This window comes from Canis lupus, chromosome 31 (genome assembly GCF_011100685.1).
Source record: "Canis lupus familiaris isolate Mischka breed German Shepherd chromosome 31, alternate assembly UU_Cfam_GSD_1.0, whole genome shotgun sequence".
NCBI lineage: Eukaryota > Metazoa > Chordata > Mammalia > Carnivora > Canidae > Canis > Canis lupus.
The window spans coordinates 22137004-22159518 of record NC_049252.1 but is presented as its reverse complement, the minus strand read 5'-3'; the positions used below and the strand labels follow the sequence as shown (position 1 = coordinate 22159518).

The 22515-nt window shown below is 38.1% G+C and overlaps 1 protein-coding gene and 1 long non-coding RNA gene across 10 annotated transcripts in view; one reads left to right on the top strand and one right to left on the bottom strand.

The window, feature by feature from the left end:
• LOC102151217 overlaps window positions 1-21915 on the bottom strand; it is a 461443-nt gene extending 439528 nt beyond the window's left edge. For all 6 annotated transcript variants that reach the window (XR_005382216.1, XR_005382221.1, XR_005382217.1 and 3 more), the window contains exons 1-2: window positions 21734-21915; window positions 17058-17244 (exon numbers count right to left, since the gene is read on the bottom strand). This is a non-coding gene — a long non-coding RNA (uncharacterized LOC102151217). The remainder of the gene's footprint in view (window positions 1-17057; window positions 17245-21733) is intronic.
• APP (amyloid beta precursor protein) overlaps window positions 1-22515 on the top strand; it is a 265420-nt gene that overhangs the window by 5367 nt on the left and 237538 nt on the right.

Genomic DNA, 22515 nt, shown 5'->3' with positions numbered 1-22515 from the left:
TAAACATATATATGTAAAATGCTTGGAACAGTATGAATTAATATATAATATATATAATATGATATATAATATGATGACTCCTTGTAGGCACTGTGTGTTAGATACTACTGTATGTGATGATGACGATGTAAAATGAATATATTTAAGTCACACATGGTTGAAAGGTTAAAAAAAACAAGAAAAAAATACCTCTATAATGTTTTACTTATTGACTACTGCACTTAACTGAGCAGCTAAGATTATTGCAGGAAATTGGCAGTTCTCTAAAAAAAATGAATTTGATTTAAATTTTAAAATGACATATTACAGATAAAATTTCATCCATGTTTTAAAATTTCACTAAAATATTTAAAATATTATATTTGAAATACTCACTAAATATATCTATTTTATGTTTCAATTGGCTTTTTTTTTTTAAAGCATTAAGATAATTTGGGCAGCCCCGGTGGCCCAGCGGTTTAGTGCCACCTTTGGCCCAGGGTGTGATCCTGGATACCTGGGATCGAGTCCCACATTGGGCTCCCTGCATGGAGCCTGCTTGTGTCTCTGTCTCTTTCTGTGTGTCTGTTATGAATAAATAAATAAAATCTTAAAAAAAAACTCTCATATTCTAATATGTGTCACTTAAAAAAAACATTAAGATAATTTGGGTTTACTGAAAATTTTTTTTTTTTTTTTGGTTTACTGAAAATTTTAAACAGTACAGAAATGTGTAAAAAGTATAAACCGTTTTTTCACCAATGGAAAGACCTATTTTGAATATATGCATATGGGCAGCTTGCCACATTTATCTGATAATTGAGCAGGTTTGTATACCGGCTCGATTATTAACTGTGCTATTAATTGACTATCAGCTATGCACAAGCACCTTTGAACAAGCTTGTTTTAGTTCTTAGCAAAATCTCCTTTTTTAAAAAAATGAATAAACCAGTTTGTCCATCAAAGCCAAAATGGAAGATTTCAAATGCCAGCAAAAGATTTTTGGTTTTAAAATGGAAGTGTGAAATGATCTTCACCAGAATACAAGGAAACCAAAAAGCAGACTGCTTGAGAACGCAGCATTTCTATACGAAGCAGTTTTTAAAATAAAATGAATTACAGTATCAGATGATGGCTATCAAATCTTCAAAACTTTATAGTAATCTGCCTAATTAAAAGCATACTCTTAAACAGCATATTTTGTTTGTTATAGAGTAAGAGGTTTTCAGTCTTAATTTCAAAATTAGGCTAAGGTATTTGAGAGTAGACAAAATTGGTGTTCCTGAGATTGAGGAATGATTTTTTTTTTAAAGATTTTTATTTATTTATTCATGAGACACAGAGAGAGAGAGGCAGAGACACAGGCAGAGGAAGAAGGAAGCTTCATGCAGGGAGCCCGATGCAGGACTCGATCCCGGGACTCCAGGATCATGCCCTGGGCCAAAGGCAGGCACTAAACCACTGAGTCACCCAGGAATTCTCAGAGGAATGATTAACACATGAAGAATCCATAAGCAAAGTCTGAAGGAATCTGTGTGGGTTTTTGTTAACACTAATTTTGTATTTACCTTTGTCCTACTCAATCAAAAAATGAGGTAAAGTAGGAGAATGTTGTTATGTAGCCATGTTTGGAATAAACATCTTGCTCAGAGTAGATCTAGTGAGGATGAATGAGATGGCACCACAACCCTATGTATAGGGTCGATGAGCAAGGACAAGGAGTGAGCAAGATAAACGTCTCAGAAAAGGGAAAAGAACAATAATCGTGTTTTGTAGATGAACAAATTCTAGAATTCTTAAGGTCTTAGTAGTGATGGACCCCAAGCAGTGTTCATATCTTTGAATTTCCAGATGGTCTTTCTCTTTTTTTTTCTTTTTGGGTTCAGATGATTCTTAGCTGAGAAGTTTGATTGAACAAGGGAAGTTCCTTTTTTGGCTGGGGTGGGGGGGATATTTATTCTATTGATAAATTGTTTTTGGCCTAATATTTTTCTTAGAAAATCTAGCAACTTGTCTGGTGCTCTCAGATTGCTTCCATAAAAAGCCACATTGTGTCTTCATTGAAGAATGTTAAGAAGTCATCCTAGATGATGGAGACTGTGATACATTACTTTTCAGCCTTAAATTAAAACTACTTAATGAGAGTAAGAGATACGGTATATTAACTCTTAGTCTTTGTTAAATTTTCAAACCTTTAGTGACTGTAATATATTTTGACCATGTGAACAAATTTTGCAGGAAGGAACACAAGAGATTTAATCTTACCCTTGGGGTATATTTGTGCACCTTAGATCTGACCCCTCACCCCCAGTTACCAAAAACTCATTTGTTCAATGTTTCCATGTCTGCATGTGCTTAATTACTATATAATTAATGAGGCAACATAATTTTTAGCTTTAATAAAAAATAAAATAGTTATTATCTATTATGGCTTGATGAGTCCAAAAAGAAACTTTTTATATCCGCCTTTACTATTGGATGAATTTTCATAAGCATAATTACTGTTTTTATAAATAACACTCAATTATTTTAAAATGGAATTTATAGGCACATGTGATAAAGGTAGATAATGTGCTAGTTAACTATATTTATTGATTTTTTTTAAATTTTTATTTATTTATGATAGGCACACAGAGAGAGAGGCAGAGACACAGGCAGAGGGAGAAGCAGGCTCCATGCACCGGGAGCCCGACGTGGGATTCGATCCTGGGTCTCCAGGATCGCGCCCTGGGCCAAAGGCAGGTGCCAAACCGCTGCGCCACCCAGGGATCCCCCTATTTATTGATTTTTTTAAGTCTTTCAAAAAAGGAGTATCCTCATTTACTTTGAAGGTTGAACCTTTATTATTATTATTTTTTTATATTTACTTTTTGAGAGACAGAGTACACAAGCAGGGAGAGACAACGGAAGACAGATCTTAAGCAGGCTCCACACCCAACACAGAGCGCAACACGGCTTGATCTCATGACGTTGAGATCATGACTTGAGCAGAAATCAAATCATGACCAGAGTCAGACACTCAACCCACTGAGCCACCTGGGAGCCCTGATGTCTGAACCTTTAAAACTGATGCACATTTTTTGAAATCTTAGCAAACTCTTCCCAACACTAACATTAAAATGTATCATGAAAATTGATATCTGAGAGCAAATCTTTCCCATACTGATGCTCTTAATTGCTTATTATGGTTTGTTTAAACAAATACAGTTTTGTCAGCGCAGCATATTGATTTGAAAATGCAAGTGATGAGTTCTTCAGAGATTCCCATAGAAACTTGAAAATATGCAGACTGATCATTCTAAGAATAGTATTCACAGATACTTACATATTAGATTAATTAGTAATTTCAAATTAAGAGAAAATTTTTATAGAAAAGCCAATAATTTTTTTTCAGATACACAGAGAAACAGATTTTTAAGGGCACAGCCAGCAAAGGGAAATGCAGTTTTTCATTTAACAAATATTTCTGAATCTCCTGCCCTTAAGGAAGCTTGAAGAATAGCAAGATGTTGACAGGATAAAAAGGACACAGTAGGGAACTAGGAAAAAATTTAGTTAGGGTAGGGGCTTAGGGGAATGCTATGTGGAAGTCTGTTGTGGGTGTAATCTTTTATGTGATATTATCAGGAAAGGTCTCTGATCTCTTCACTATGCAAATATAAACTCGGATATGGAGGAGAGAACTGTATATTCTGCATGATGTAAAAAAAAATAGGGACAGGGGATCTACTTGAGAGCGGTTAAATAATGAAAAACAATAATGGTTGGGTAGAAAAATCGCAGTTTCCTGTACCCGTTTCATCACTATCACTGCATTTCGTATTTACTAAATACTTGATAAAATCTTCTGTGAGCTAGCAATTTTATATTGTGATAAGTAAAGAATTATGTGATTGATTCTTGAATTAACTTGTGTTTAAAAAGTTGTGAATGACCCTTACCTACAAGTGTAGAGAGAAAATTAAAGCCTTTTAGGGGCGCCTGGGTGGCTCAGTCAGTTAAGCGTCTGCCTTCAGCTCAGGTCATGATCTCGGGGTCCTGGGATGGAGCCCCACATCATCCTCGGGCTCCCTGCTTGGTGGGGCGTCTGCTTCTCCCTCCCACTTAGCCTCCCTGCCTCCCCCCGTTTCTTGCTTGTGCTCTCTTCTCTCTCTCTCTAATATATAAAAAATAAAGTCTTTAAAAAAAATTAAAACTTTAAATAAGATTTATTTTTTCAGCCTTTTCTGTAACATTTTATTGTGGAAAGGTTCCATAAATGGCTGTCAATAACTTAATGTTCAGTCATTTGCAACTTTTTATTTCAGAAATTCAGTTGACTTAGCAAAAGTTGTCTCATTCTTGAAAGGTTTCATCAATCCTCAGATTGTTTGGGACAGTTTCAATTGAGGGTGCCAAGAAATGATTTTGTTTGAATAAGATTTGTGTATTGGGACTAAATTGAGTAGACATCAAAATGAAAATTTCATTATCGTTGTCCTTTTTCAGTTTGCTGCTTTTTTGCTTTTTTTACAGCTAGTATTTACTTCTTACTCGTGAGCCAGGATCAGAATTGGTCCTTTAAGATAAAAAACTTGAGTTCTGTTATTTCTCCAAAAGAATTGTACTATTCAAGTTCACAGGCTTTAAGTCAGTGCCACTATATGCTATTCCCTTGACAGGCATTGAAAATCTAATCGAGGTCATTATGATTAGCTTTGTGTCTTGCTAGTGTTTTTTCTCAGGCTTATTTTTAATGTTATATGTCAAGTGTTAAATCCTCTTACACCCCAGAGTCCAGAAAATTTAAATCCAATGAAAGTAAACTAAATTTTGAAATCTTACAATTGTTTTGTGTGGGGGTAACATTCCCAGCTAACTGATGGGCCCTTTGAAGGTGAAGGCAGCTTACATATTGCTGCTGGTTTGAGGAATGTGAAGGGCTCCACTTGGCAAGAGTACATTTGTGACAAAATTGCAGTTTTGAACTTACTGCATACTTGTTCAGTGAAGTATGAGAGGGAGGGAGTCCTCTGAGGGTAGCCATGTGACTGGAAGGCCAAAATAGTAGGAGCTAGGCTACTGGTGGCTGGATAGAGATGTCCTTAAGACCGTGCAAGTCCTGGGAAGTAGGGACTGAGTAATTTGTCAGCATGGCCATTCAAGATAGCTGATACAAAGATAATGAAGATCGAGGGGGCAGGGAGGTCAAACCTCAGTGAGCAAGCTAGGAAGCACTCTGTTTCCAGGCAGTTCCTTCCCCTTGTCTGTATTTACAGTTTGAATACTTCACCTCATTTTGTGGGCTGGACTCAAAGATTAAGTTGTTATCATTGTGAATTTTCTTATGGGAAATTTTTGTCATGTTGTAAGGGCACTGGTGGGAGTATTCAGTTTTGGGGGAGTTCTTTCTTACATGTATGTGTTTTTAGTTGTATTTGTTGATTTCATGCACAGCCAATGAGGAGATTTGAAAGAAATTTTCACATAATTTCCCCCCCGGAGGAAAAAAAAAAAAAAAAACATTGGTTAAAATATTATTCTGCAGGCTTCTTACCATTGTTAAATTATTTATGCTTCTTAAAAATTCTGACACATGAACTCATTGCTTGCTTGCTCATTCATCTCAGAAGGGGAACACTGAACACAAACCCAAGCCTATTGATCGATTCTTCTAGCAGATGAGGGGAAGGTTTAAGGCAGGATATTTAATTGGGTATTTGAATTATGTTTTCATGTGTTTTGTCTCTATTCCAGATTTTCTCCAGGCGTTTGTGATTGACTTCTGTGATATTGACACTGATTTGGAGTTCTGTTTGTTTTTTTTATCCTTATTAATTTATTGCCTTACTGCATTTTTCTGCCCTTTTTCTTGAAAATTTGAAAGCATCATTCATTTTATGGACATGTACTGGATGCCTTCTGTGTTTCAGTGGTCACATGAGCACTAGAATCTTTGTGGGGTTATGAGTAAACAAAGAAATAACTCACTTTGTACCTTGAAGGATTTTGCAGCCTGATAGGGTAAGAAACCCAGTATGCCCAGTATGCCCAAGGCTCCAAGGGAGGAATGTACAAAAAGTCTTCAGAGTAGAGGCAGGCAGAATTTAAACTGGGTTTTAAGGATGAGTAGGGGTTAACTCTGGGGCATAGTAGAGATTTCCAGACAGAAGGAATAGTGAAGGTGTAGAGGTTCAAAAGAGGAAGCCTTAGGAATGTGGGTGGGAGAGATGGTGTGGGGATGGAGGAGATTAACAGCTTTGGATGCTTTGATGAGTTTGAACTCCATTTTCTTAGCAAATGGGGGTATTTTTAGATGTTCCTAAAATGGGAATAGACATTAATGACTACAGTTCAGGTACATTTAGGAGCCTTTGCTGAAGTTCTTGTCAATGTCTGCTTAATCCCATTAGCCAGATGGTAGCACCTAACTGCAAGGGAGGCTGGTAGATGTAGTGCATTAACTGGAGTATTGTCACCAGGAATGAATTCTAGATTCTTTTCTTAGGGAATAAGGAGAGAGTAGGATATTGGGTGACAAACACCTGGCATTCTGGAATTTGCAGGGAATACAGTTCAAAGAGGTAGAGGAAAATGGGTAGATTCATAAACATTCATAAACATCCATATGGAACCAAAGGGTAGATTCTCTGTAAGGGTAGGTTTTTGGAATTTGACCATTTATCACAGGAAGCACATCTCTAAGAATAGAGGAGATGAGGAATGCTTTTTTATTTTTATGGCAGGAATACCCAAGAGCTGAGCCTTCACTCTGGCCATTGGTACCCAAGATGGTTACACTTGTGTTCCTGGGAAACCCTTCCAAACGGTGATGGAAAAACACCTAATTCTTGTGGCTCTGTAGACAGTCTTGGCAGGGTCAGTTTACTCTCCCTGTCGGTAAACTATCTTTCATTGGTTTAGAGACTTTCCTAAAGCAACCTTGTGCTTGTTCTTTAAAAGGAAGAGCACATAAAATAAGCTTTGAGGTTTTTAGAAAAGCATGATGCTCAGAACCTTTTGAGCTAGTTTTGTCTACCATGTTCAACTTCTTTTCATTGGTCTACAGCCTTTCTTTTCTTTTTCTCTTTTTTTTTTTTTTTCAAGATTTTATTTATTCATGAGAGACAGAGAGAGAGAGAGAGGCAGAGGGAGAAGGAGGCTCCATGCAAGGAGCCCGATGTGGGACTCGATCCTGGGACTCCAGGACCAGGCCCTGGGCCGAAGGCAGGCGCTAAACCGCTGAGCCACCTGGGGAATCCTGCTCTACAGCCTTTCAAATTTGTTAAGGTGCACCTGTGTTATTCAAACAGAATGGAACAATCTGTGGAAAAGAGAAAAAATAAACCTTAATATAGTCGAGTAAAAATGGGACTGCCATTTTAATATTCATCTTAATTACTCACCTCTTTTTTTTTTAAGATTTTATTTATTTATTCATGACAGAGAGAGAGAGAGAGGCAGAGGGAGAAGCAGGCTCCGTGCAGGAAGCCGACGTGGGACTCAGTCCCGGGACTCCAGGATCACACCCTGGGCCGAAGGCAGCGCTAAAACCGCTGGGCCACTGGGGCTGTCCTCACCTCTTTTTTTTTTTTTTTTTTTTTTAATTCAATTAATCTAAAAGTGGTCAAATGAAGAAACTTACCAGAAAGTGTGTGATGAAATAAAGATGTGGAGAAACCCTAGAATCTTGGGCAGGCTAGATATAATCATTCACATTAGGGAGTGTTTGAAGTTTCATAGTACATATTTAACAGCACCTAAAGATATATTTAATATATGTTCTAAGAATTTGATGTATTGTACATGGTTCCATCTTAAGGAAATGTCTAAATATCAAGGTTCCTCTACAACTAGTCTTGGTTTTATTTTCTGATTATTACTTTTTGAACCCTTGGTTCTCTTTAAGAGAATTCAAAAGCATAGTTCAAGTTTGATCATTTAAAATCTGGGCATTGATTTTTGTTTTGTTTTTATTTTGAAGTATCTGTCAAGGAAATATTCTATCTCGTCAGTTATAGAGAATGTATTCAGAAAAACATGATAATTTGTATGTGTCTGGAATAGCTGTTGATGATAATGAGAATCAGAAAGAGTAGCCATTGTGTGTTTGAATGTATATTTCTCTCATGTTAACTTGACCATATTTTGAAATTAATACTTTTTCTTTCCCCCTAAAAAGGGTAGGTGGTAATTGTATACATTTGAAACTGTTTCAAAATTATGGTAGATAGAAATTGAAAATAAAAGAAAATCATGTTCTTTAATTGCAGCATAATTATAACGGTCATATATAGTTTGTAGAATTTGAAAAACTAATTTCACCAAAGGCCGTGCATTTTATGCTGAATTCTGTATTTAAGCCCAGTCTGAAATGGGTTTGCATTTAGTTGGCTCTGGATTGCACAGTTAGGGACTATTGCTGGTTTTATTGACTTTAAATAGTTGGTAGTTTATTTTTCAGGCAATTAGATGTATATCTTTAAGATCACCTCATTGAAGAAGCGTACGGTTCAGGCATATGTTCTGAGAAGAATACTTGAGTTTTCTTGATTGAGGTTCTTAGTTTACCTGAATCATAAATATTTTATTAGGTTTGTTCACAGCCTGTTGTATCTCTAAGTAAACTAGCTCTCTGGAAATAACTCTACTTTTCTGATCATTTAAAATACATTAAACAAATTGATATGATCACAAAAATTGGTGGAAGAGTTTCTAGTTAGGTACCAATAAAATGTACATGTTCATTTTAGTGCGTATAAATTCAAGTGAAAGTTTTAAAAAAAGATCATAATCATCTTTATGAAGTAGAATAATCATCATTTTATATATTTAATTCAAAGGAAACTGCAAAGACAGGCTCTAAGTTCCAGTGGAGACAGTAAGCTCCAAGTCCTAATGACGAAGAAGCACGGAATGGCAGTGTTCTGTTCCGATGCTCTCCTGGTGTCATTGCATCTCACAATTCCCCTAGCCTCCACGTAATGCTCAGAGCTGACCCTCAAGAAGAGCTGTCTAATAAAAGTATAATGGGATCACAGATGTAATTCAGAATTTTCTAGTAGCCATGTAAGAGAGTTAAAAGAAATGGGATACTAATGTTAATGTGTTGTACTGAACATGGTAAGTCCAAAATATTATTTCAACATATGGTCAGTTTAAAAATTATTAATGAAATATATTACGTTCTTTTCTTCACTATATGTCTTCCGAGTTTTATCCATAGAGCATATTTCAACTTGGATTAGCCACATTTGAAGTCCACAATAGCTACACATGGCTAGTGCCCACCATATTGAATAGTCAATATGTAGAAGGGCCAGTTCAACCTACTGCTATTCAGAAAAAAAATCAGGTTTGGGGGCAAGTAGTATCTACAAGCTGTTTCTAAGTTCCCTCACTCTACAAATGAAGAAACTGGAATCTAGAAACCTTAGGTTACCCAGCATCAAAGCCCAGTCCCTGTCTTCTGACTTCTGGTCTCTTTCTTCATCACCCTCATTCTCCCTTTCTCTGTTGCCTGTTGCTGTGACTACTTTACTATGTCTCCCAAATGTTAGGTGGTTGGTATCAGTTCAGTACTGAGCCAGGACACTTAAAATCTTGCCCACTCAAGAAGATATGCTTTGATCTGGACAAAACTGTGGTTTTTTGGGCAGGGTAAATAAAATTACGAGGTATATCTAGAACCTTTTTTGATATGTGCACTGTTGGAGTAGGAACTTGAGGGGGGGATCCTTTGGGATCCAGGGCAGGGTATGTGATTCTGAACACTGAACTCTCAGCTGCCCACTGAAGGGAAAGGTCGACAAGGCATTGTTATAAATGTTCTATTGTGTAGATGAGATCTATTCCTGGAAACAACAGGGTTAAGCCTTCCTTTTTCTTTTCTTCTTTTATTTTTTGGAAGGCCGCCCATATGTGTGCCCACAGTTCTTACCCATTTATAAAGTATATTTTTTGACAACTTAAGCCCGGTGCACTCCTGACGTGTTATTTTCAGAATGTAAGCAAATGTGGAAAGCTTTCTGCATGGCAGGATGGGTTGGCGAAGGCAGGAGATCAGTGTGCTCCTGGGATCGTTTACAAATGCTGTAAAGTATTTGTTTTACAATATGAAAATGCATGATGGGTAACCTTTTAGAGTTAAGAGGTTATTTTTCTAAAATATGTACAGCCTGGATTTTACAGACTGTGTAAGAGTGCTTTGGAAACAGTTAAGTTTATTATGTGTTTAGGTTTAGCGATTTTAGGTGAAGAGTTAACCATTTTTCTATTTGAACCTTAGGACTTCTCATCTGTGGCTAACCTTTACCCACAAAGGCATTATTGATCTTTAAGTTAAGTAGGCACTGTATTTTTGTCACATTCTATGAAGAAAATAATTGAATTTCACGAATGCTGATGTATGGGACAATACAGAAAAGATTCAGGTCTTGTAGGAATGACCTAAAAGTACAGAGATAACTGTGTTTCCTGTGGCAATTGTCTATTGAGCTTTAAAAAATGGTCTTTAGGGCAGCCTGGGTGGCTCAGCGGTTTAGCGCCACCTTCAGCCCAGGGCATGATCCTGGAGACCCCGGGATTGAGTCCCACATGAGGCTTCCTGCATGGAGCCTGCCTCTCCCTCTGCCTATGTCTCTGCCTCTCTCTCTCTCTCTCTGTGTCTCTCATGAATAAATAAATAAAATCCTTAAAAAAATAAATAAAAAATTGTCTTTAAACTTAAAATATTCATGATACTTTTTAGCAATTTTTCATACATTTGCATAGTAAATATAACCAAGAGGAACAGAAGTTTAGAGCTTGTTGATGTTTGGAGGGGGGTCTTTTTAAAAAAAATATTATCATTATGAAGTTTAAGTTAGAGTTTTTTAAATAGAAGAGTATTGCAGGCACACTGTAGGTAACTTGGAGAAAGTATAGAAGCATGCATAAGCCTACCACCCCCAAATACCTGTTTTATGTAATTTTTTTAAGCATTTTTGAGATCATGCTGTTAAGTTCCATCTTATATCCTGCATTTTACTTCTTAACATTAAATCTTAGGCTATTAAAAACTCTTTGTAAATATATTATCCAGTGGATCTATGAGTCTGTTTATGGCAAAAGGAACTGTATAGTTTTGGGGCATGTGCTTTTTAATTTGGCATTTCCAACACAAACTTAGGTTGGAAGTAGTGATGTAGGGAAGAATTATGCACCAAATACCTGTTAATATTTTAAGTTTTTTTTTTTCAATTTATTTGAGACAGAGAGAGAGAACATGGGTGGGGAGAGAGGGGCAAAGGGAGAGGAAGAGCGAGAAACAGACTCCCCACTGAGCAGGGAGCCCAACACGGGGCTTGATCTCAGGACCTTGGGATCACAACCTGAGCTGAAGGCAGATGCCCAACTGACTGAGCCATGCAGGTGTCCCAATATTTTAAGTTGTTGTTGAATGATCAAAATCACTGCCCTCAAGGACTGTTCAGTGTGATGATCCTTCAACTATAAAGTAGTACTTAAAGTGAGATGAACAGAAACCATTAGAGGTTAACAGAGAAATAAGGAAAACCTGACCTAGTGATTCCATCAAGCAATCATCTTATTTAATAATTCCACGATCACTTCTGTAGGAAGAAGTTTTGATAGTAAGAAGTTGTGAGATTTGACAGGCAGACATAGCCAGGCTTCAACGTAGACATCACTGAAATTGTGATTTCAGTTTACTGGAGCCATCCAATGAGAGCATTAATTTTGTTATGGGATTACATAGATGTAAATAAAGCATCCTCTTTCCCATTTCCCTGCTTTTAAAGTCTCTCCTGACTTCATGTGGCTAAAAAGTATCAGAAACATTTACTCTATAAAGTTCCCAAAGGGGGATCCCTGGGCGGCGCAGCGGTTTGGCGCCTGCCTTTGGCCCAGGGCGCGATCCTGGAGACCCGGGATCGAATCCCACGTCGGGCTCCCAGTGCATGGAGCCTGCTTCTCCCTCTGCCTGTGTCTCTGCCCCCCTCTCTCTCTTTCTCTCTTGCTGTGACTATCATAAATAAATTAAAAAAAAAAAAAAAGTTCCCAAAGGTTAAGAATATTTAGCCACAAAGAAAGAACTTTAACTATGTGTGATGAGATGCCTCCTCTACAGACCCTTTTCTGAGGTTATGGACATGGTCAATAGACCAGTCTTCTATTTCCTATTCTAGATTTTTGGAGCAGGGACTATGTTGTTTATTTATTCTTTACTTACTGCGAATAAATATAATACTGTAAGATCTAGTGAATACATGCTACCCTCAGAAGCCTAAACCTTTTTCTTAGTCTTGTCATGCCTCCACAATCTACTGCTCTTTGTTAAAATGGAATATAACCTTGTTAAAATGGAATATAACCTCTCAGAACTACCTGCTTCTTTTGGGCTTTCATTTTTTTTTTCAATAATAAAGCTTCCCTTCCCTTTCCACTACCCCCCCATCCCATGTAAAAAAAAAAAAAAAATATATATATATATATATCAAATAAAATTTATATGGCTTTTCTCCTGTTGATCTGTCTTGTCAGTTTAATTTGCATGGCTCCAGTTACTGAACTGATGAGGCTAGAGGAAAAACTTTCTCCTCTCCTTTAAGTATTCAAGCTGGAAGGAACAATTAATGCAAAAGCTGTGAGGTGGGACGGTGCTGGGGCATGCTGTCTGAAGAAGTATGTGAACTGTCACTAATGTCCCACCAATTATGTATACATAATTTATCAGTAGCAGTTCGCATTGATGAATCACTTGTAAAAACTAATATTGCCTTCCATATTGAATTTACTCAGTCTCGGGGAAGAATATTTTTTCAATAAAAAGGAATTTATGGAAGACATTTTGTATTCTAAACATTTAAAACAGCTCTCCCAGGATATAATAATTCACCTTTGCCTCTGTATTTAAAGATACTCTCTTACAGTTATTTTAGGTTTGTTGTGTGGCTTTTTTTTTTCTTTGTTCCAACTAAAAGAACTTCCATTAGAAACTTGGCAGTCAATCATGTCATATTGTTGGGATTCATAAGTTCTGAGATAAACACCTTTATTTTTAGCATATGTAAAAATAGATGCTTCCTTGGCTTTTGCTAGAAGATGAAGAAGAAACTTATATAGCTCTCTCTATGACTGAGCACTGTCAGAAGTACTTTTCGTGTATCCTCAACAGCATCCTGGAAGTAGCTACTTCCATCACCATTTTGTATATCAAGCTGGTCAAGTATCCTCAGCTGGGAGGGAGTTCACAAACCAGGTTAGAACTTTGTCTTTACTGTCTGTCCTCCTAACCACTCACATCTCCTTCCTCTAGCAGAATGGAATGATGGGTGGAGTTCAGCCAGTCCTTCTTGGACAAGGCAATTAGTTCCTTGAGGAAGCAAGCTGTTACAGCCACCGCTTGATAAGGCATAAGAAATATGCCTTCAGGTCTGTGCTCCCCTCCCTCCAGCCTCACCTATATGAACTTCTGAGCCCTGATGTCTTCACACGGCGTCTTCCCCCTCCTCTGCAACCACTCCTTCTGTCCCAATCTTACTCCTTCCCTTTCTCTCACCCCAAATAGAATAATCCAGACTATAGCTGTTGGAGGCATTTAGACCTTGCACTGGAGTCCATAAACTCCTTCAGTTATTAATGAGCACCACGACCACAGGACAATGACTTAACTTACCTAAACCTAAATTTCCACATCTACAAAGTATCTGTAAATAGGTTGGTTGGGAGAAAAACTGAATTAAGAAGAAGAAGGTAGGCAGTCCAGAGCCTGGCCAGTAGCAGGCTCTGAATAATGGCTCAGATTTTTACTGCAAGCCTCTTTGTAACATCTCTTCCTTGACCCTTTGGGGCTGTCCCTGTTCCAGTTGGCAATGCTTTACTCCTGTGAATGCAGAGGCTGGGACAGAGGTCCAGTTACGGTGGCACTGCACCGCCTTGCTTCACGTTTCAGGGCTATCAAATAGCTGGAAGGCTGGAGCATCTCCACATTTCATTGACAACATTCTTAACGTCTGAAAACACCAATGACTTTAAAATTCTGCAAAGACTTTGTGGTCAAATTGCTAGAGACTGAAATGTCTGTGAACCCAGAAGAAAAGCCACTTGGAAAGGAACGTAAAGAATGCTTGTCCAGGATGCGGCCCTCCTGCCTGGCCCCTTTCCTGCCACTCCTCCTTGTGCCCCTCCTTGGCATTTTCAGCAGTGACCCTGCACAAGTGATAGCCCTGGCTGCTTAGACCAGCTGGAGACAGCTCCAGAATTCCTGATGGCTGTCTCTCAAAGATCTCTGCTAACTCCTTTGAAAACAAAGGGATTGTTTACCACATGTCACAGGGGACTGGAAAGGAGGTAATTGAGAGCTCTTGCTGAGGGGATCTGTTGGCTTCTAGCACCTGCAGAAGATTCCTGAAATGGTAGTAGCAGGACTTTAGCTCCTGGACCTGCTTGTTTGTGCATTGACTCTGTATTAGAGATGTGCATTTCTATTCACATCTTATCTGTGTATTTCTCTACTTGTGTCAGTCGGACGTTAGATTCAGGAGAAAAATCACCATGTGCCTTTAGTGGTTTCAGGTGACTCGTAAATTTCATTAATCCACAAAATGTGAGTTGAATGTAGTGGTATGCTTTTTAGTTTGGGGCGGTTTTATTTTAGGGCACGGTCTTATTTTGGATGGGGGAGGGATTTTTTTTTTTTTTTTCAACACAAACCCATGAGACTGCTGGGGGTTTTGATGTTTTAATTCTAGAAGGATGTACTCTCTCCCTGTACCCCCCTACCCAGCCCCCAATCTTCCTTCTGACCCGGCATATGTAAGGCCCCATCAGATGTTAGTCTTTGCGATCCTGTTACACCCACATCCTGTGGCAGCATCCAAGTGCTTTGAGGCTGACTTAATATGGATTAATTTAACAGTTGCTCTGTGAAAACAGATGCTCTCGGCTGCTTATTTCTAATAAATTAATCAAGCTATATAAATGGTGTTTTTCCCTTTAAGAAGCCACATCTTCCTTGAAACTGTAGACCGATAAAGTAAAACTAAAATGCTTCTGACTAAAATTAGTGTATTATATTTAAAACCCTTCGCCTGAGACTGGTTATGACATGCTCCTTTATTACATTTCTAGTCAGGTGCTTATTCATAAAAATAAGGCTTATATAAGTGGTTGTGTTCAAATGTTATACCAGTCTGTTTTGGCAGTTTGACCTTTCACAATAGCCAAATAAATATATATATTTTTTTTACCCTGAGAAGAGAATTATTTAACATTTGTGTGCTAGCAGTATGTCAAGTGAATTCAGAGCCTGAATGCAACCGATGAGACTTTGGGTGGAACTATGAAAATATACTGATGTAAAAGGAAAGACCAAACTATACTGGGTTAAAGAGGCATCTGTATAGGGAGGGAAGTTTATAACAGACACTTAGGAAAATCAACACAATTATTTAAAAAGTCATATGGGAAAATCATCGGGTGAGAAGAGCCAGAAAAATCTAAAGAAAAATGTAAAAAGTACAGAAATTGAAACTGCATAGCACATGTAAAGACAAATCCATAGGACAAAATGGAAGTGTAGAAATAAACTTGTATGAATATTACATTCCTATGTAATTAATGCAGGATATGAAATTAATGCAGGATAAAGGTGGTTTTCCACATCAGGAGGAGAAAAGATTATTCATTAAGTGGTATTGGGATATCTGTCCGCAGAAAGAAGCTGGCTGATTATAATATTTAGAGAGTCTATAACAAAGGGCGAATTTCTTTAATCCACAAAGGGCTCTTACAAATCAATTAGAAATACTAAATATGAACATCTTAAGAGTAAAATGAGCAAAACACTTTAAAAACTTTTATTATGAAAAAAATTAAAGCATACAAAAGAGAAGAGAATCCTTTGGTGCCTGTCACCCAGCCTCAGAAATCATAAACTTATTAGTAACCTTATTATCTATCATTATTTTAGGTAAACAACTCCCAAACTCCTTTTCCTCACTGGGCTCTTTTGAAATAAATTCAGTGAGATAATTTTAGCCATACATATTTCATTATGAGCCTCTGAGAGAATTGAAATAAACAAAGGAAATATATTTAATAGATAGTACTCAGGAAAAAATATACATAGCCACTAAACCTATGCAGTTGTGTTCAATTTCATTAGTAATCTGGGAAATTCAAATTAAAACAACACATTTTTTAACCATCGAGTTGGCAGAGACTGAGGAGTCTTGCCAGAGCTGGCAAGAATGTGAAGAAACACATTTTTTTCTACTGTCAATGGTACAGAAGTTTTCTTTTTCTTCTTTTTTTTTTTTTTTTAAGATTTTATTTATTCATGAGAGACATAGGCAGAGGGAGAAAAGGCTCCGAGGAGCCTGATACAGGACTTGATCCTAGGTTCATGACCTGAGACAAAGGCCAGATGCTCAACCACTGAGCCATTCAGGCATCCCGGTACAGTCAAGAACAATTGTTCAGAACTTTATGAGCATACCCCTCAATTTAGCAATTCTAGGAATTAGTAGCATAATGTATTGTATGACTGTCCACAAAAGAGGACATTATTAGGGGCACCTGGGTGGCTCAGCCAGTTGAGCATATGCCTTCAGCACAGGTCATGATCCCAGGGTCATGGGATCAAGCCCCCTGTCCCGATCCCTGCTCAGTTTCTTCCTCTCCCCCTCTGCCCTTCCTCTCCTCTGCTCCTGCTCTCTCTCTCTCTCTCTCTCTCTCAAAAATAAATAAAATCTTAAAAAGAAGAGGACATTATTAGAGCATTAATTGTATCCTTTAAACAAATGTATTTTTTACTGTTGTACCAAACTGGAATAGAATTCCACCATACATTTAAAATAGTGTTAAGTGAAAAAAGGAATTTGCAGAAAGCAAGCATAATAAGTTACATTGAGGAGCATCTTATATATAGAACAAAATTTATGTGCATAGAACATATCTTGATAGTTGGGGATATTCACATCTATACTAATAAGGATGGTGGCTGCATAGACCATCTCTGAAAGATCAAGTATATCTAACAAAATGCCTCTTGATAACGAGACAGTGGAATGGAGAAGAAGGTAGTACATACTTACTTTTTACATTATCACCTTCTATATTTTTTATTCTTTGTCACAATGCAGACACTTTAGAAAGGTGCCGTACTACGATGTGCCACCTCATCTTGGCTGTGTAATTCCCTTGTTCTGCGATTCCTGGTAGGTGGTAGTCAGCCAGCTTGGAACAGTTGACCTCAGGAACTTCTTTCCACAACAAGCCATCCTGTTCATTATTTAAAACATGTCTAATTTTAGGAAGACATGTATTTTGATACAATATCTATTATCTTCCCAGTTGACTAAGGAACGTTACTTTTATAAAGTTGAGAATAGCAAATTTAATTGTATCATAAAACTAGCTCATTTCAGTGAATTTCATCTGTTTCATGGGTAACTGCTACATCAAAACTTGCTGTTGAAAGTAAATAATTATTTCATTCTCATTTGCTCTATATTGAACATCACAAAGCGACTCCTTCAACTCAAAATTTCTAGTGTTGGCACTTGTAATATCATTTCGGAAGTTGATACTGATGCAAGCTATGGAGTTCTCATCAATTGAATGGAAATGTTCTGTCTCTTACTGAATTTACACTGGGCATTTTAACACAGAAAGTTGTTGAAAAGAATGGACCATGATAAAATACTTGTTTTATTATTATTTTTAAGATTTATTTATTTTGGAGAAAGAGAGCACATGCAAGGAGGGGGATGGGAAGGGGGGAGAGGGAGGGAGAGAGGGGGACAAGGAGACTCTCCATACTCAGCATGGAGGCCAATGCAGGGCTCAGTCTCACAACCCTGAGATCATGATCTGAGCTGAAACCAAGAGTTGGACACTTAACTCAATGAACCACCCAAGCACTGCAATAAAATACTTGTTTTTAAACTTATTTTAGATTTTCTTAACAAATGGAAACTATAACTGACTTTATTAATTAAATGTTGAAGGTAGACCCTACTAAATTAGTAGCAAATTGTTTTTAATAACTATTTGGGTGTGGGAAATTATAATAAAACATACATTGCCTAAGATGCAAAATATTTGCACAGTGTGCTAAATTAAAGCAGTAAATTGAGATTGTATCGGGGTATAATGTAAACTAAATATGAAATATGGAGAACATTCTTTCCTTGGTGACAGAGGCAGGGCAAATACTATCTCAAAATAGGAACAAAGTTAGATTTGGTGAGGCTGCAGTAATCTGCTCCCAAATCATAGTAAACAGCACAGCTGAGGTTGGGTCTCAGGCTCCTGGCACTTAATGTGGAAGTGACTTGACCTATGGTGCCTCTTTAACTCCTGTGGGACAGTAACCCAAAAACTTTTGATTTTGAAAACTTCATTATTTTTGAAGACATCTTTGTACTTACCTTTTAAAGTTTTTTTGGCTTAAATGTGAAAGATTTAAACATTAAAGATTTTCTTTTCTTTTCTTTTTTTTCCTTTCCTTTCCTTTCCTTTCCTTTCCTTTCCTTTCCTTTCCTTTCCTTTCCTTTCCTTTCTTTTCTTTTCTTTTCTTTTCTAAGATTTTATTTATTCATGAGAGACACAGAGAGAGGAGAGGCAGGGATACAGACAGAGGGAGAAGCAGGTTCCACGCAGGGAGCCCGATGCGGGACTCAGTCCTGGGACTCCAGGATCACGCCCTGGGCCAAAGACAGGCACCAAACCGCTGAGCCACCCAGGGATCCCCCATTAAAGATTTCTTTATGGATGAAAACCTTATCAAAATCTATTCCCATTCCACATTGGTTATAAAAGTTGGAGGTTGTGGCCAGTAAAGTAATACTGAATTTTTCTAAAGCTGTCTTTGACCTTGAATAAAGATTTTAAATTTCTGAGTAACTTAAGTGTTTAAGTGGCTTCTTTTTATATACATACAGTATTGACTGTTTCCCCATAGGTTTGCTGATTATTGAAATACAGGCAAGATATATTTCTATTTATTTTCTTAAGTAATACTGAGGGATGGTCTCTTAATTTTTTAAAGATTTTATTTGTTTATTCATTCATTCATTCATTCATTTGAACACATGAGCAGGGTGGGGAGGGGTGCAGAGGGAGAGAGAGAAAGGAGAAGCAGACTCCCCACCAAGCAGGGAACCTGATGCAGGGCTCAATCCCAGGATTCCAAGATCCTGATCTGAGCCGAAGGCAGATAGATGCTCAACCAACTGAGCCACCTAGGTGCCCCAGTATCTTAATTTTGAGTAGGGGACCATCTAACAGGATTGAACTGGTTCTACAGAAAGGTGTGAATCTTGGTGAAAATGAACACGTGATATATCCATTTAGAGACGTGTTGCTGCAGCAAACCAGCCACAACTTTATTAGTAAAGCCCATGTGAAGAAGCATCAGGCTAGGGAAAAGTCTGGTGGTGCAGCTTTCTTAAATTATCCAACATGCCCCACTTGGCAGCCAAAAAAAAAAAAGTTCACCTGTTCAGAATGGATCCTGCTAGCTTTAAAGAAGCCCCTGTTGCTACTTATCAAGCCACTTAAACCACCAAGCATGTTCCACTGAAATGCCAGCATAATCACCTTAATGGTTGCAAAAATTCCTTTTGTGTACCCTGTCATCCGGACCTAACATGTGTATGCTATTCTTACCCGTCCCCATGCAGTGTTTTCCATAGGTTACATAGTGTGACCTGGTATCACACATGTGCCCCTTGACGGTTGCTTATCTTTGAGGGAGTGGCCTTCCGTGCAGGTCAGAGACCATCCCTGATCTGGCACAATAGTTCATTGCTTTCCCGAATTCTTTTTTATTTTCCTTAAGATTTTATTTATTTAGGGGCACCTGGGTGGCTCACTGCTTGAGCATCTGCCTTTGGCTCATGTCTTGATCCCAGGGTCCTGGGATCAAGTCCCACATCAGGCTCGCAGCAGGGAGCCTGCTTCTCCTGCCTGTCTCTCTGCTTCTCTCTCTCTCTCTCTGTGTCTCTCATGAATAAATAAATGAAATATTTTTAAAAAATATTTTATTTATTTGAGAGAATGGTGGGGACAGGCAGAGAGGGAGAGGGAGAGAGAGAAGCAGACTCCCTGCTGAGCTGGAAGCCAGCTGGTCAGGTGCTCGATCCCAGGACCCAGAGATCATGACCTGAGTGGAATGGCACATGCTTAACCAGCTGAGCCACTCAGGCACCCTGCCTTTCTGAGTTCTTGAAAGCTTTATTTGTGAAACTCTTCATGGAATAACTTTATATTGTTTATTTTTTAAAACTCCCCTTAATCTTCAGTTTCTTGACCTGTAAAATGGGACTAATTAGAAAAGTACCTTAACTTCTAGGGGTGTTAGGATTAAAAGAAATAACACAGCCCAGAGGACATAGTGTACACACAGTAAATATTTATTATTACCACCGCTGCCGTGAGCCAACATTGATGATTGGCTCATAACATTTGCAAGACATTTTTAATGGCTCTGCTCACGTACACACCCATGTTTATAAGTGACAACACGTAACCTTAGTCCCCTGCTATGTCCCCAAAGTAAAAGAACTTAGTCATCCACAACCCTGCCCTGTAGATACAGATTTTCTTTCTTTCTTTTTTTTTTTAATTCATGAGAGAGACACAGAGATAGGCAGAGACGCAACACCGGCAGAGGGAGAAGCAGGCTCCCTGCAGGGAGCCCTATGTGGGACTTGATCCCAGAACCCCGGGATCACAACCTGAGCCAAAGGCAGATGCCCAACCACTGAACCACCCAGGTACCTCGCGGATAAAGATTCTCATTAGAAAATTAAAAGCAGCCTAATATTTTTCCTTTGGTTTTGTTGCTTGTTTTCCTCTTCTAATGTGGCCATGCCTAAAATGTAGGCAAAATCAGGAAATTGTAAAATACACTGTCAGCCTATTCATAAAGCATTAAGTAACATTCAAGTTGATTTGTGGTTTTTGCAAACTTCTGAGGCTCATACAGTGGACAAATGACATGTAATTTTCTAAAAGTTGTAATTAGACTCTTGGTGTTGGTATTTGCAACTTCAGATTTACATGTCATCATGAGCATTCCTATTTTTGCTTGTTAAGCAATTTTCATGCTCTTTTAATTCCCACAGCGTTCTATGAGGTAGGTACAATTTTATTCCCTAATTTACAGATGAGGAGCCCAAATCATGGTCCTTTTGTTCCTGATCACAGTTTGGGGTTAGAATTTAAGCGTATGCGGTCTGATTCCAAATTTGTTCTCTTTTCTACTCTAGAATGTCTACATAAATGAATTTTCTTTTGGTGTTAAAGCTAGAAAGGAGCTTAACCTTACTTTAAACCCAACCACACACCATGATGTTTGTTGCCATCCTTTCAATAGATAATTTGTTTGAATTGAGTTAAAAGTATGAATTGATACCAGCACCAAACCAGCCCCCCACTACGAGATTACTATTTTTTTTTTTATATATATAAACCAGATTTTTTAAAGGTGTTAATGCCAGTGAGGTTTCCTATCTCGATTAACTTAAATTATTCTCATTCTGGTCCAGATGGCACAGATAAGACTTTGCATTTGTTGAAATCCAAACTGTCATTTTGACTGCAGCTGGTTTTTAGAGGTCTGATTTGGAAGAAGCAGTTAGTGAGAATTAACTCACTGGTAAACCTCAGATGGAATTTCAGCCAGCAGCCGTTTTCCATTTTGTTCTTCCTGCCCCATGCTGACACTTTCATTTAAGAAATTTACAAAAGGAAATTGATTTACTTTATCCAGGCTGTGGTTGTCCCTTGTTGGCTCTACATCGCCTCTCCACTTCGTCCCAGTGTCTGTGATCCACGCCTGAAGAGCATGGCCTTCTTCCGTCCAGTGGGAATTGGGTTAGTTCTGATGCCCTGATGATTCACACTGCCAAGGATGGAAAGCTCTGATGCGTACTGGGTCAGTTGTGGTCACTGCAGCAACAGTTTGTTGATCTTAGGGAGCATTCCATAGTTGCTGATGTAATTGAAGATGATTGGAGCAAGAGCTCTCCCCCCCACCCCCCCTTCAAACTGGTCCTCTGATGCCAGGTCCTCTTAGCTGTGTGAGCTCTCTGAAGGAAGCATTGTTTTAAGTCTGCATTTGGGTAAGGTAAAGATCTGTTCTCAGACATTAGTACCTTTTTGTAAGTTGCAACATTAGAAAAATTTTAACTACGATGTAGGGATGAAATTTATAAATTTTTCAGTACCAATTTAATTTGTTAGCCCTTGAAATGCAATTCTCTTTGTGATAACTCTTTGTAAAACTCTCTTGCTCTGCCTGAAAATTCTGTTCAGTGAGATGCTTCTCTTAGACTGTGTATTGGATTTTTAAGAATTGTAGCTCCTTTTAAAAAATCTGGTACTTTGCAGGAATGAATTATGGAATAAGCCCATAGTTCTTAAAAGTGTGGTCTGGGGGTGGGCCAGTGACTTAATAATCACTTCAGTGGATTCTGATGGAAGCTAAATCTGAAAGCCACTAATGTAAATTTCTTTTACAAAATGTTGACCAGATTCTGAGCT